General features: G+C 39.2%; 1 protein-coding gene across 1 annotated transcript in view; it reads right to left on the reverse strand.

The window, feature by feature from the left end:
* The window catches only part of LOC311093846 (adhesion G protein-coupled receptor L1-like), a 98,466-nt gene that overhangs the window by 4,913 nt on the left and 76,780 nt on the right, over positions 1 to 16,773 (reverse strand). The window lies entirely within an intron of this gene.

Raw genomic sequence — 16,773 nt, forward strand, 5'->3', positions numbered from 1 at the left:
ACTTATGACTGTTCACAAACCATTTTACTTACCAGAAACAGTTTAAAAAATAAACAGGTTCAACTATGACTTCATGTTGATTTTAAAATGAGCCTAACACTTGCATGGATTATTGGTGTAATTAGCAGGTCATGAAGTTACCTGTTAATTAGGAATAACTCTTGGCATTACAGCATATGGAACTGTTTATTACAGCAAACCTTTATGAAATAGATAATACAAAATGGAAAGCGAAGTAATCAGAGGAATGGACGAGGGTTTTTCACAGACAGTGATCATATTTCCAGCCTTCGTAGTCCTAAGGAGCAAACTATTTACCCTCTCGCTCAAGCAAACTGTGAGAGTTACGTACACACTCAGTTAACATCCTCCCACTCCTTCACACAGTTCTCCGCCGGGTGCCATCCGCCACCCTAATGCAAGGCTTGAGACAAGAAAAGCATCTCCCATGTGTCCTAATCGCTTCAGGAGCCAATAATCAAACACCTGAGTATAACCAAGAGGAGAGAAGCGACCCCAGACGCACCACCGACCCTTTCTTCCCACACATGGCATCTGCCATTTACACTCAATTTAAGAGAGCGAAAGAGAGACGTTAAGAGGGCTGTAGGTGCTGTAGGGTTAATCATTGTGCCTGGCTGAGAGGGGCCGAGAGTGGCCCAGAGTGGCATACTTTATCTGAACAAGAGCTTTCAAAGAGTTTGAAGATCCAGCCATGTAAAATGGCCGCCGGCCGCCTCCACTCACAGAAGGACAAAAACCAGGCAATGGAGCTCTCCATGGTGCTGACAAATAGAGAGGGGGGACCTGTGGAGCTGTCCATTGTGCTGAATGATGAGGGGGTGGATCTGACCCACAGAGTGCCATGCACAGGAAAAAACTGATCAATGAAGCACTCAGTACTCCTGAAATTCATTCCTTCAGCTCTTGCAGCTACAAAGACTGCAATCAAATAGTGGGAACATTTTCACGAAAAAGCAGACAACTCGACAACCTGCTTAGTCGATGCATGCTCTTGTAAGTAACAGTAATCTGCAGGCTCTGTTGTACGGACAAACGGAACAAGTACATCCATTCAGCTTCGGACATAAAATTGCCTTTTCTTTGCGCAAGAGACAGAAGACCAAAACGTAAAGTTCTCTTGGTTTTGAGCCACCCCTTTTCACCCCAAGGTCAATGTAAAAGTCAGATGTTACGTAGAGCTGCACAGGTCCCAAAGAGTGCTCTGTTTTCTGCAAATGTCAACCATTCATCCCAGATGCTTGTGACTCTCTAAGCTGTTTTCCCACTCAACGTCCTGTAATCCTTGTCTTGTTCTCTTATACTCCCTGAGCACTTACGTACGTGGACATGCGTAACTGCATCATACATCATACAGCCATGTAGCCGTCAGACAGGCTTGCCACAGCAAGTCAGCGCTGGGATGGATGGCGTAATCTTGCCGTAAAATGTATAGGTTTGAGGGTTCAGACCAGTTCAGACGATTGGGAGATTTGCTGTGGGTAAACATACTTCATACAAGGCTGTTCTGGTGTACATTCACACCCTTGTGCCCACATGACACACACACATATATAAAGAAGCAAAGTGGGATTAGAGTGTGCCAGCATGCAGTCTTGTTTCCGCAGCTTTCCCATGGAGCAAACACATAGCTCCATACTGCTGGTCACTGATTAAACCATTACTCTGGGCTCGGCACTGCCTCTCCACAGGAGGCCAATCACACAGCCAACCAATCACCCACCCACCCACCCACATGTTCATATAGTTTCAGCAGGCCGGTCCGTCTCACACTGCACGTTGCCATCCCGCAAGCAAGGCCAAATGTGTCAGCTCAATAATTTCTCCTTTCTATCTGCCCGTATCTCCAACTCTAACCACCCAGTTATCTCCCAAACTCGACTACGGCCACTGGATTAATAGGCTCATTCCCTCATTTATGAGTGTATTCTGCTCCCACAGACATTATCTCTGATCGGAAGGGGAAATTGGACTGAGGGGAATAATCTTCATAATCCGAATTAAAACGAAAGTCTAGAGCTAAAGGATGGAACCCATTTAAAAGATAGGATAGTTATATTTTCATTTTGTCTTTTTGATATAAGCAGGTCTAAAGACGATTAGGGAAATGACCTTGGGCAAGTAAATATCTGAAAGAGAATTATCTAGGAAATCTTTGTTCAGGGTCAGTTTTTGGGATGTGTAATTGGAATGTGTTTGGGTCGGAGATGTGGCCTGCAAGGTAGTGCACATGCTCTAACATGCTGATTATGTGTGGGTAACTGAATGGGTAACTTCCAAATGCTACCCCAAGTTAGGGTAGGGTCCTACCCCAAGTAGGGGTATTTGAGATACGTAGTTTATCTAGTGTGAGGGCTGGTATTCTAATAATTTAGATAGTAATTTTAGTAGTCGACCAGTGATCCCGAAACAGTTGACTAGTCAATGACTCAATGTTTACCTATGTAAACGTCACATCGTCTGGCAGGCTGAAATTATGTGGGGGAGAAATCAAGGCTTGTGTAACCCCTCAGGTCCTACTTGCCCCGCTCTGTGTGGGCCTCGAAACCGGGTCTCTACCATGGGAGTCAGGTGCACTAACAAGGAGGCTAAAGACCGCAGCCTCTAACGTCAGTCGCTAGAGCGCCTCTTGAGATCAGGGGAGTGAGATTTACTCGCACAGCTCTCACTAGCTGGCCTCCGTTACACTTGCAGTGTCTTGATAAATGGCATATGAATGTGCAAATATTATCTAGTGGATGGGTCCTCAACTCTGGTCATCGAGGTCCACTTTCCTGCAGAGTTTAACTCCAACCTAGAATAAACTCACCTACCTGCAAATGTCTAGTAATCCTGAAGACCTTGAAGATCTAGTTCAGGTGTGTTTAATTAGGGTTGGAGCAAACTCTGCAGAAAACTGGACCTTGAGGGTGTGAGTTGAGAAACCCTGATCTAGTGCATCCTCAATGAGGATCTTAATTAGGGCGACAGTTATTTTCTCCCAATACTAATCACAGTTCATCTTATAAGTTCACCTTGCAGTTTGCTTATAGCATGCTTTGTGAATGCAAATTGCTCACTGTATTTTCAAATTCTCATAATTCCGAATATATTTGGTCGTAACAGAATGGCATTCAAAACAAATGAGAAGCAAATAAATCGCGACAGTTTGTGGACAGAAGAATTTTCCTCCTGCTGTCATCAGTGCCACTGAACAAGCACATGATGTGTGACTGGTCCTAGAACTTACTGACTGCTCAGTACAATCCTTGTAATGTCATAGTCTGATATGTGGTTCTATCTATGAGTGTACAGTATAAGTAGCTGTAACAGATGAATCACTGGTCCTTTGCCTCTAAAGTCCTGCAACTACCTTAACCAACTGTAACAGTCTCTGTACAAACTGGACTGTCATTCAGTCTCTTTCTTCGGGAATGTTTGTACTTACAGAATTATTATTTTTTTGACTGTGCCACTTTTATTGAACCGCTAAACTTGTAGACTGGTAATGAATGGTAGAATCGGCTGGGGAAGGGAAAGGGGAATGAGGCTAGCTGGAACTGGCATTGCCTGCATGATCACCATTCCTCATCAATAATGAAGAGTAACTACAAGTAGCAATACTTACTTAACCACATTTTTCAGTAGTGTGACAGGATCTTTGCAGTTTCCAAAATACTGTCGCTTTAGCAAGTAGCCATTAACAGGCTATTTCCAGAATAGCAGTGCAGCATGGCACATCGCTGCATCACAGGTTTTTAAAGTCATATTATTTTGCGTGGGTAGCTTTATAACTGAGTGAACTAAGGTAAATCAAACACACTCTTCTTAACAGACATCTCTGTTAAGCTTTTTTGACCCCCTTATGTAGGACTTACATATTTTTAAGTAATTTCATAATTTCTTTGAAATTAAAGTGCACTGTCAAATGTATTGACAAGCATTTATAGTAAACACAATTTCATTTATGTCATTTCTATTGAAACTTGTGTCCTATATTTGAATATATTTGTAATTACACATTAATGATGAATTTGTAATTTAGTATATTTAAAATAAGTGTAATATCAAATAACACACTATAGTACAAATTTTTAAAATGTAAAAACATTTAATTATTAAGTACTTTGTACACTTTGTAATTATTAAGATAATTACAAAGTGCACTTAAAAAAGTACTTAAGTGTGGTACTTTTTAAATACACTTAAGTGGCCTTTTATGAATATTATATTATTTGCAGTTTTACAGTAAAAAAAAAAAAACTAAAAAATGTACTTTTAAGATACACACTACAAGCACACATTCAATTAAATTAAGTGCACTACATAAAATGTTTCTATTTTTTCATTGTAACCGATCATATAGCTAAATATTTTTTATAAACTGTAGCTTCGTGTAATCTACAGATTTTAAGACGCGTAGCTTGTATGACAGGCTACAGTTAAAGCACCTTCCTCAACATTGCCTGTAAACCACTGCCTCTGACTTTATAAATACACTGTGACTGCATCATTTCAATATCACCATCTTTCATTCAAAAAGCATCTATGCATGGACACCGCATGCAACCTCCTTTTACCATATCAACAGGTCTTTCCGCTCCATATTCATATATTTCCCCCCTGAATGATTTTTCCAACACATTTCTTTTCCTCTTCCCTCCCACCGTCCTAAGTGAAGTGAAAGAAAGAGTGGCGAGAAATGAAGACGTGTCACTGCGGGGCAGCTGGTGTGAAGAAACTAGGGCTGGTGCTGCCATAATAGGAGCTGTATACTAATTCAGAACAGTGGAGACGAGTGATTGGATTTGACTCATTATCCAAATGCAGTAATTAAAGCCTCGGGGAGGTTTAGAGAGCAGAGAAGAGAGGCCGTGCCCTCAGTCTTGAACACACACACACACACACACACACACACACTGACCGACACAGACAGACAAGGGCACGGACAGAGTTAGACAGGACAGGCAAGACGCAAATGGAGTGAGACAGTTGAAAAGAAGGGTGCAATGAACTCAGCAGGGAAAAAGAAATGGAGACACTCGTATCTAGTGTTGTAGATGGTCAACTATGCCATTGATTGGCTCATTAAAGGTCCACAGGGTTCCAACACTATTCCAAGAGCTTCACAATTACTCAAGAGCCAATAGAAATGAGGAGAAAAAGAGAATCTTTGCAAATCTAGAGTATCTAGAGAATGGTTGCAAACCACATAACAGTTTACATGCACACCACTACACTGATAAATACCAAACATCAGTTCATTGAAATAACTTATTTACGTGCAAATCAATAACCTGGCAATGCAAGAAAAACGTGTTTACAAGACTGTATTTACAGGTTATTCCCTGGTGGTGACTTCAGAAACGCAAGCATCCATGTATTTCACTCAGAGTATTCTATATTTATTATGTGAGTTCTGATGTAAAAAAAAAACGTTAAAAACCCCAGAGTATTTCAAAATGGCAGCGGTAAACTTTTCTCCTCTCATATTTAAAATTTCTACAACTGTACAACTTGTCCTTGGGCTGCAAGAGATGAGAACACATTTTTTTATATTTCTTGGGTCAAGAAAAAGCCTGAGCTTGTAAAATATTTCTCTTCCCCTACCGCAAAACACTCGCTGTGGCTGGATGTGCTTAGATCTGCCGTATAAGGACGCTTTCCCATCACATATGCGCACGTGATGGGAAGGTGTTTAAATGCCAGGCGAAACTGGGGTAATTGGCAAAAATCTAGCTCTGTCGATCGATTTATTATACATTCACAACCTCTCTCCCATGGCCTCATGGGATAGTAAAGTGTCCATACTATATATTATGCATATTCAGATCCTAAAAAGTCTGCAAGGGTTCACTCTACGATATAATTTCCTGTTTTTTATTATCATTACAAAAGATAATAAAAAATATATTTAAAGTAATAAATATATGAATATAAAAAAATATATATATATTAAAAAACATTTGCATATATAAAAAAATTCATACAAGAATGAGAAAGAGATACAATTGTCTTCTAATGATGTGTGATACATTAGCGTAATTATTCATTTGTCACGTGTCACATGAGTCCTCAATGCTTTGCTCTATGACAAGGAACGATTGCCACTAAATAATTCATCTGTCGGTGAACTCCAAAAGCTGTAAATCAAGCAAGTCAATCAATTGAATTGAGCTTAAAATACCTGATTATCAGAGCTGCCTATCAATTAATGAAGCAATGATTGATTAAGCAATTTGAAGCTCTAACAGTGAACCAGGTTGTGAGGGATAAAGATACTGCAGGGTTGAGTGTGGATGCCATCAGCTTCTTCTTCTTCTTCTTTCAGTGCATCTCCAGGCGCCACTTAATCACTCAAATGCTCATTAGCACAGAGCTCAAGCTTTGGAAACGGCACCATTAGAGTCGGCATGGCTGCCACGCCAGCACTACTACAGTGATGTGAAGACTCAAGAGTTCAGAGAGTGGACCAGTGCCCACATGTCAGCAAGTTTGGCCTCTCTAAAATTAGTTGTATATGACCAAACACTTCTAATTAGTGCAGTTCTTGCAAGTCTGTTTAAATGGCCAAAATACATTTTCTTTTGTATAGAACATTACTTCCAGTTGAGCAGTCAGTAACTATCTATTCCAAGGCTGTAGCGTTTACTGTAACTAAAGCAACTATATTTTATTAAAACATTAATATTAGGGCTGTCGATTACAAATTGCTAACATTATATGGTGATTAATAATTCAAAATATACAATTAACCTTACATCAATATACCGGTAACTACTCCACAGGAATATAATTGAAGACATTATATTACTGTGCAATTGAATATCACTGAGCATTAGCCTATCAGTGATCTACAGCAATACATTTAATCGAGTTTGTCAATCTAAATTGAGTTTGACTCATTTAATTGAGTTTGACTCGAACTCAATGCATAATCACACATCATGTCTTTATCATTTATTAAGTAATATCTTTTCCTAACATGTTTTTAACATGCACTGCCATGGATTTGATAGCATTTCTGCACAGTTACTTTGACAGGTGTTTATACAACAATTTAACCCTTTCACATATAAGTTTGAAATCATTTTTTTTTTAAAGGCAACTGTTATTACAATGTATCACCCTAATATTTCCATGGTGACAGATCAAGCTTGTCAAATGACACTTCACAGCCACAATAGCGTTGGTTCCGGAAGTATTTTTTCCCATTCAATTTTCCCATAGGGATTTAAAATAGTCTTAAAGAGTTATAAGCCACGAACCAAGCCAATCAGCTATGACGTGAATCACAACACAACAAACTTTGATTTGAAGCAAAAAAAATTAATAGTTTTTGAAAATATGACAAAAATACAAGGTACAAGATGAATGGAAATTCTAACATCATTTACTCACCCTCAACTTGTTTCAAACCTGTATGAAATTCTTTCTTCTGCTGAACACAAATACTATATTTTGAAGAATATGAACCAAACAGTTGATGGATTTTTAAGTGAATTATGCCTTTAATGGCTTTAGTGAGGGAAAAAACTACAATCCCATCACCAATCATCAACATATTTGTTGATCCTGGAACAATATTCACAATTAACCAATCAGATTTGAGGGACAAGTTTACAACCAGGGTTAAGTGCTTCTACATCAGTGTTATTCACCTATCATTTCCCTCTGATTTTAGGGAGAAGTTATGGGTACGGTTAGGTTTACAGGTAAGGATAGGGTTAGGACTAAATTTTCGGACAGGAATGTTGTTCCAGAATCAATAAAATATGTTGATCCAGGACAATGTCTTTGCAAAATGACTGTGATCTTCGTGGTAAATACCGAGCGCTAAACACGTTCATCTCTTGCTCAGTGCCAGTCAAAGCAGATTTTAATTTAGCAGTTAATGCCGTGACACACTAAAGGGTGAAAATATATTTTGTAAAGAGACGGAGCTAGAAAGCAACCACCTTAGCGAGTCCCTGGCTACCAGGCTGAAGGTCACTTTGTGTCTCTCCTCCCCAATCGACGCCTGTTTCTCTCTCTCCAGTCCGTTCCCAGCTCTCCGGCTATCACAACCACCCGCACCGAACCCAATTACAGCCCAGCACTGCATCCCACGTCTCACTCACACACCCATGTGTCCACATCACACCACACGCCTCTCCCGGTGCGACACATCACACCCCACACTCAGCGTCTCTGCACCCTCCATCAGCCTCACGGCCAGGCCGAGAGAGAACGACGACTGGAACAGCTAGCATTAAGATTAGGACTCGGTCAGAGCGAGAGACTAATGAGAAGGGGACGACCACACAGGGCGTCATGCGTTTCCCGTTGAGGACAGGACTTGACTCGCGCAACATGACTGAAGCAACACACTTTGCTGAACTAACCTTGTGTTAAAATACATTTACCCCAAACAATGTCTCACCTTGAGCTTAAAGACTTCCTAAGACCAGTGCCTCTGTGTTTTTTTCCACCCCCATATTGTGAAATATAGGCAGTGAGAGAGAGAAAGAGCAATTCAGGGCACGCTACAGTCTTTGAGTCCTGTGATTTCATTTGCGTAGAGGTAATAAAACTACTTCATAGGGCAAAGGATAAAACCAGCGGCGTAATGCCACCAGAGACTTTGGTTAGTCCGGCCTGTCATAAGCTAATGGCAGCCGCATTATAAACGGATATAAATGGAAACTCAATACTGCCTTCCCTAATCAAAAATACGAGAGGGAGGGAGCAAGTAGGCCAAGAGGGGAGAGTGGAGTGCGTAAGTCAAGGAGAAATAAAGTTGGATTCATCAAATCCCCCGTCTTTAAATAGAGTTGTTTCTCAACTCTCTAACTCTGAAAGTAGAAGTATCTACAACAATGCTGTGATGCCTATTCGACACTTGCATTTTCATCTGTAGATGCTATTGATGTTGAGTGAAAACTGTAAGTCATTTGTAAAACATTCTCTTTCTGTTGAGCAGTTTTTATAACATTCATGATATAAATCTGCTCTTTTAAGGGAGTCTATATAAGATTATTTTTGAGCAATGGCTTTTAGAAATGTCTATGTTATTTCTCCCATTTTGGGGGGAATAATCAAAATCTTCACTTTGCTTAGAAAAAAAATTGTAGCCTGCCATGTGAAACCAATCTGAGGCCTCAGGCAAACGTTTGCGTCAACCGAATGAATGCAGAATCAGTAAGCAGTAATTTGAATGTGGCTAGCACCCAGATGTGATAACTACTAGATGAAAGTTATGTTACTTTCACAAATCTCAGTAAATTGTGGAGCTCCATTTCCATTTGAAAACATTGGATTTGCAGGATTATTTGATGCTGTGTCCCCAAATATGTACACAAAATTGTACACAAATATGACATTTAACATAGCACAAAGTATTTTTGTACAAAGTATAATGGTGGTATTAGGTTTTATACTGAATCGCTGTGGAGTTTTTCTAGTACCAATGCCATTGTAAAGATATCCTATGCACTTGTCAGTCATAACTCATTTTTAACAAAACCAAAAATGTCTGATAATAGAGGGTTACAAAAATAAATTCAGTAGCATCCGCCAGCCATGCGATCGACCCTGCCTTATATAAAACATCTTTTCTAGGCCACTGATATGACTCGTCTTCATCTTATGAGATTACATAATTTGATAATGTCTCTATCAAAAGTATTATTTATTTCTTTAGGTATAAAACATTTTACTTACTGCACCTATCAAGTGTAAAAAAAAACAAAAAAACAATGCATCAGAAAATGCACTCTTGCACAATCTAGGTGATGCATGTGTGTTCACAAAAACATCTCTTGTTTACTCCTGTCCCAAATAGCTTTTATGTCCCCTCATTTGGTCACATTTATGTATTTTCTTGTTTTTCTCTTTTTATTTGCTTTCTGCCCCATCAGTCTCTCTGTCTGCCTTTGGCTACTGCCGATAATTATTAGATGGTGGTAGAGAATAGGCGCGCACGCATGCACACGCACACACACAAACACACACGCACACGCACACACACAAACACACACACACGCACACACACACGCACACAAGCACACAAGCACATATCTAAATGCAACATCAGTACATACCAGAACAAAGTGATGACACAATCACACACCGGTGTGAAAACCAGACGTCTCCATAATGCCCATTCCACAGCACACACACACAATGAATAAAAGAAAATGTGCCAGACCAGACAGCAGATAATGCAGGGCTTCAGACACGGCCTCTGTCTATCATCAGTGGAGACACACACACACACAGACACAGACAGGAGAGAGAAGCATCTTCAAAGGCCCATTTGAAAGAACACACCACCACCACTCTCGCTCCTTCCCCCTCCTCCCACACTCCCAATGTATATTCAAAGGCCATCCATTAACCTTTCACTCGCACAGACCTGTCTGTGATCTGCTGCTCTCAGCTCACGCTTTGAAGAACACGGCACCACCAACAGCCATGGGAGAGGAGAGGAGAGGAGAGAAGAGAAGAGAAGAGAAGAGAAGAGAAGAGAAGAGAAGAGAAGAGAAGAGAAGAGAAGAGAAGAGAAGAGAAGAGAAGAGAAGAGAAGAGAAGAGAAGAGAAGAGGATAAATGAGAAGAGAGGAGAAATGAGAGGGGAGGAGAGAAGAGGAGAGGAGAGAAGAGGAGAAACAAGAGGAGAGGAGAAATGAGAGGAAAGGAGAGAAAATTAGAAAAATGAGGAGACGAGAGGAGAGGAAAAACTAGCGAGGAGAGGAGAGGAGAGGAGAGGAGGAGAGGAGAGGAGAGGAGAGGAGAGGAGAGGAGAGGAGAGGAGAGGAGAGGAGAGGAGAGGAGAGGAGAGGAGAGGAGAGGAGAGGAGAGGAGAGGAGAGAGAATACACATTTTTTGAGAGTTTTTTTAGAGGAGAGGAGAGGAGGAGAAAGAAGAAGAGAAATGAGAGGAGAGTACAGGAGAAAAGAAATGGGAGGAGAGGAGAAACAAGAGGAGAGGAGAGGAGAAAAGAGAGGAGATAATACATTTTTTGAGAGATTTTTTAGAGGAGAGGAGAGGAGAGGAGAGGAGAGGAGAGGAGAGGAGAGTATAGGAGAAAAGAAATGGAAATTAGAAAACAAGAGGAAGAGAAAGGAAGAGTGGTGCATATACTGTAGCTATATATTCTAAAGACAGAGCCAAGAGTGGTGTGGATCAACAGCAGCAACACTAAAAGTTAAAATCACAGACTTAAAAATAAATAAATAAATAAATAATATAACACTTTGAGCAAACAGTAAGACTCCCCTTCAAACTGCATCTCGGCTCTGATTAAGCGCCAGAGCTCTGGCTTTATTTATGCATTAAAATCAGCCAATACATGCATGAATTCAACCCTGACTGCTTCAAAAGCCCATGAATGCTGCATCCATGCAGCCCAAACAAATTCCTCTCTCATTAAACATTCAGGCTGGAAAGAGCTCGGAGAAAAATAAGGCAAAACAGCTGGTCCTCTAGAGCTGAATGAGAACTCAAGAAGAGGAGGAAAAAGAGAAAGAGAGAGAGAAAATAGTGTGCATGTGTGCACTACAGGACCGCAGGTCTTTCCACAAGAGCAACCATGAAGTGAGGATTTAAGTGTGTGTAAGATGAGGACAGATTGTAGCAGTCAGAGCAGTCACACACACACACACACACACACACACAGAGGGAGAGAAATAGAGAAATAACACACACACACACACACACACACTAAATGAAACAGCTATGTCAAGACTTCATCATGCACCCATGAGTGGTCAATACACCAGCCCATTAAAGAGCACTAATGCTGTTTCACAGCCTATCTGCACATTTACAAGCAGCACAGGAAGGGGCTACAATGGCTGTGTGTTTACAAGAGGTGTGTGTCTGTGTGTCTTTGAGAGTCTGCAGGCTAAATCTGAGACATGCTCCAGACGAGACATTAATGCAACTCTCGACTACAAAGTGCCGTGCTGCAGTGTGACGCCGCTGAACAGCATTAACTGAGCCGAGAGGTTATTTAATGTCGGAGTGTGTAAAGTCATCAAATGGAATTGCAGAAATAATGGCTGTTTCCAAAAAGTTTTCCCAAACACTTCCATGTCCTCCAGTGTTCAGATGAGGTGTATTATACCTGAATAAAGCTATCCGTTAGCATTCCCATTCATCTCAACAGCAGTTGTTCGGGTGCCAGAGGACCATATGATTTGAAATCTGCCATGTTTGCTCATGGGTGTTCAGTTCTGCAGTTCTTCAGGCTTTTTTCAGTCAATTACCTAAGCCATAAAAGCAATGTGACTAACGCTGTGTTCCAGACAAAAGGGGGAATACTTGACATCCCTCATCTTAAGTCAAAGGGTTTCAGTCATGCTACGTTCCAAAAATCTAGGAGTTCTTCCACCTCCAATAACTAAAATACTCTTGTGGCATGTTGTAACTTTTCTCTTTTTTTAATTTGTGGAAAACTCGTATGCTTTTTTTCTCATTCGATGCTTCTAGGGGTGGACCTTCATGTTTAATTTAGTTCTTCATTTTGTTGGTCCCTTTTGAACATTCTGTTGACTTTAATAGTTTTTTTTTTTTTTTAAATTGCTAACACACTAAAATGACACGCACAGAGAGCAAAATCTCTTCTCAAGTCTCCAAAAGTCTAAACACATTTTCTGCTTTACACACATTTTGCAAATTCAAAATGGCACTTTTTAAATGCACTGAACACGGTTCTCTGCATAAGACACAACAATCTCAAAGCCATTTCAAAACACTGCCATTCAAAATGACACTACAAATATATCTGCTGTGCATATGTTGCACTGACTTGTTCGGTGAAAAATAAAAAATAAATGTTTCAACGGCATGTGTGTGTATCTGCACATTTTTCTGTGCATGTGAACAATCTGAAGAATTTTCTACAATTTGAACTATTTTAGTATTATGGCAAAGCATCCTAAAGATGAGAGTGCTTTTCATTATACCCAACAGTGTGTATAGTTGGTTATACAAAAATCTGGTAATATGAATGAAGTGTGTGCCATTTAGTGCAAAAGTTTGATTTTGATAATGCTACTGTATATGTAGTTTCGGTTACAGTGCTTAATTTTTCAGGATACATTACGTATTTTGCAGTTTGGGTGTGTGGTTTTGTGAATTGTGTTAAGTATTTTGATAAAACCAGCCTAGATTGCAAAATTGTGTGTTAGCAATTGGAAAAAACTGTAATTTTGCAACTACATGTCAACTAACTCTCATTAGAGTATTAGTAGAGTGTCTGCTTAATATCTGCAAACTCTATATTGTGATCCTCCTCCAAAAGACATTCTACTGACTATAAGTGACTTTACAACTACATATCAACTTATTCTAACCCTACCATTCTACTAATAACTACTACCACTCTAATGAGAGTTAGTAGACATGTAGGTGTAACATTACTTAGTGATAAGTGATACTTATAGTGACTTATATCCACCTATGATCAGAAAATTAATATTTAACGCATTATTATACAAAACAGAACTTGAAACATAATAAGGCTATATTTATAGGCGTGCCACTTTCAAATATTTTAATGGTGAGTGAGTCTTCGTTGCAAATCAATATGCTGCAGATGTACATATTTGTATTGCTATTTGGTATGTAATGTTTTTATAATTGTGTTGTTTGAAAATTGAATTGAAAAGCTTTTGTGCCTCGTGTTTACGAAGTATATGGGCTTATACCATGGTCTGGGTGAATACTCAATTCTGATTGGCTGCAGGGTGTCCATTAAAAAGTGATAGAGGACACCTAGTAAAGGAGTTCTGGTGAAACTGACTGTTTACCGTTCGAAATTAATAAATAAATGCGCTGGCTACATCAGCTGTGAGTAACCATAGCAACAGGCAGTAAACTGAAGGGTTCTACGAGCTGAGCAGACTATAAATATCTCCGGTTGCTAAATAAACCGTCGGGCGTAACCAGGGAAACCAAGTTATTGTTTGTAAAAACTTTAGATTTCGATTGTAAAACTAATTAAAATATAAACTAATGTTTTAAAAATGTGTTATTTGGCAAGTGACCATGGTATAAGCGGGTTAATGCCCTTCGAGGTGTCCATTGTCAGGTATTAATGGACTTCGGTGGACTCCGCTGCGCGTCGGACGGTTCACGCCTCGCCGTCGTCCATTAATACCTGACAATGGACACCTCGTCGGGCATTAACCCTTACATAATGCAAAAGGGTTTTTGGTGTAGTCTGTAGGATGGACAATCTTGTTTTGTCTTGTTTTGGACAATCTTTTTGGTGTTGATATAGAACTGGGTCTATTTTAGTAATAATAAATACAGGATGTTATTGTTTTGGTGAAAGTCTGTTTCTCAGATCATAAAAATGTGTGCACCCTATGAAAACAAAATACTCCCCCATTTTATATGTTCTGGCGACGGCTAGCATGGTACCAATGTTTCACCATCAAAGTTTAACACTACATTAATTTGTTGTTGAACATCCGGTTTCACTTAAAAACACATTAGATTTCAGAAGTAAAATGGGCTGCAAACAGCACTTGTGTTGACTTCAAACTGATTACCCTGTTCGAAAATCCGTCCTCTCAGCGAACCAATCAAAGGGTCCGACAATCACCAGCAGTGCTGCTTACCCTACGACATTTCAGAGCGACATGAAACCATCCATGCAACGGTGAGCGATGTTCGACATTAATTTGTGTCACTCAACATCTCAAGATCTCACTCAATCGAAAAGCCATAAATTAAGTCTTCGAGGGAGAAATTTTGACAAATGAGTGAGCATTAAAGTGAAGAGTGACAATACTAGGCTACAGAGTGGGAAAATTCCACTGTGATTCAAGAGTGTGAGATCAAGGAGTGAGCGTCAGACTGAGAAGTGATTTTATGCGAGATGTGAGAGTGTCATATGGAGGCGTCAGAGTATTAGATTGTAAAAGTATGAGACATGCTGGAGAATGTTTGAGTGAGCTGTTAGTGTACCAGACGCGTTAGACCAAAGGAAGACATTAGACTGTGAAAATGAGGACTAAAGGAAGTATTAAGGGGATCAGAATGTGGGATATTTTTCTGAGGAAGTGTGTCTGTCCATATATACATCCAAACACACACACACACACACACACACACACACACACACACACACACACACACACACGTAGTCCCACAAGCATGCCTATGAGCAATTTATGATTATTAGTTTTGACATTTAAACACTGGAAGCTGGAGGAAACAAAAAAACATAAAAATCATGTTACTGTATTGCGTGCATTTGAGGCTATACTCAGAAAAATATATAATAATTTTTTTGCTTAGCATTTCAAATCTAATTTGTCACATTTCCCTATTGGCTAAACACTGAAACTGTCATACAAAGTGACAGATCATATATTCTGTAAAAGGGGAAAAACAAACAAACAAAACAAAAACGAGAAAATTAATCTAATAAGAAAACACTCATTTCAAGTCTACTAATTCAAGTTTTGATTATGTGCATTAATTAGAGTGTGTTGATTTTTTCTTTTTAATAAGGGACATGCTCTTATTAACACCCATTCTAATTACCCATTTTAACCAAATAAATAAAATGATTTAAGTAAACAGTAATAATAAAAAAAAAAAAAGTGTATTCCACTACATATACCTTGTCTTGTTTTTTTTTTCATCACAAATTATATTGGCATCATAACAATTTGACAAATTAACATGAAATTCATAATATATTAGTATTTGGTTTGTTTCCATTTTGCTTTACTGTAAGCAGCAATTGAGCTGCATGAACTCCACATGTATCTTGATGCAAAAAAAAAGTGTGTTCAGTGGAAGATGTGTTTAACAGAAAATGTTGACTGTAAATCTCAGGAGGTCAAATAAAATTGTATATGCTCCGAATTAAAATAAGTACTTGTACCAATCAGACAAAACCAAAATGTGTAATTATTTATTGATTTCTAAAGCTATACCTATTTTTTATTTTTATTTTTTATTATAATAATTATTTTAAAGAAATCTCTCATGCTCACCAAGACTGTAAAACAGTAACATTGTGAAAATATTATTACAATTTAAAATATATTATAAAATCTGGCTTATCCATGTGATGTCAAAGCTGAATATTAAGCATCATTACTCCAGTCTTCAGTGTCACATGATCCTTCAGAAATCATTCTAAATGATTTGATGCTCAAGAAACATTTCGTATTATTATCAATGTTGAAAATAGTTTCTTAATAGTGCTGCTTAATATTTTTGTGGAAACTGTAATCAATTTTTTTCAGATTCTTTGAGGAATAGAAAGTTCAATTCACCATTTATTTGAAATGGGAACCTGTTGTAACATTATAAATGTGTATATTTATAGTCTCTCTCTCTCTCTCTCTCTCTGAATGTGTGTGGGGAGTATAAAATCATTACAACTAGCCTCAGTTTCCCTTCTAAACACAGTATATGCATCCATCCAGTGTGTGTGTGTGGGGACTATAAAATCGTTAAAACTAGCCTCAGTCTCCCTTATAAACACAGTATATGCATCCATCCACAAACACACACATGCACGCACGTACGCACACGCACGCACACGCACACGCACGCACACACACACACACACACACACGCACGCACGCACATAAAGGTGGCAAGAACAGCAGAAATGAGAAACAGAATTATGTGCTCTGTGTGAGTATGTGTTATTTGTGGCACGCTTTAATGGCAACACATGGCGATCAATGAGCCCATAGAGGAACGAAGGCTTCCTTATTTCTCCAAATTGCCTGCTCTAGCAGCACAACCTTGATAA

This window comes from Abramis brama, assembly GCF_963993115.1.
Source record: "Abramis brama genome assembly, chromosome: 1".
In the NCBI taxonomy this organism is placed as follows: Eukaryota; Metazoa; Chordata; class Actinopteri; order Cypriniformes; family Leuciscidae; genus Abramis; species Abramis brama.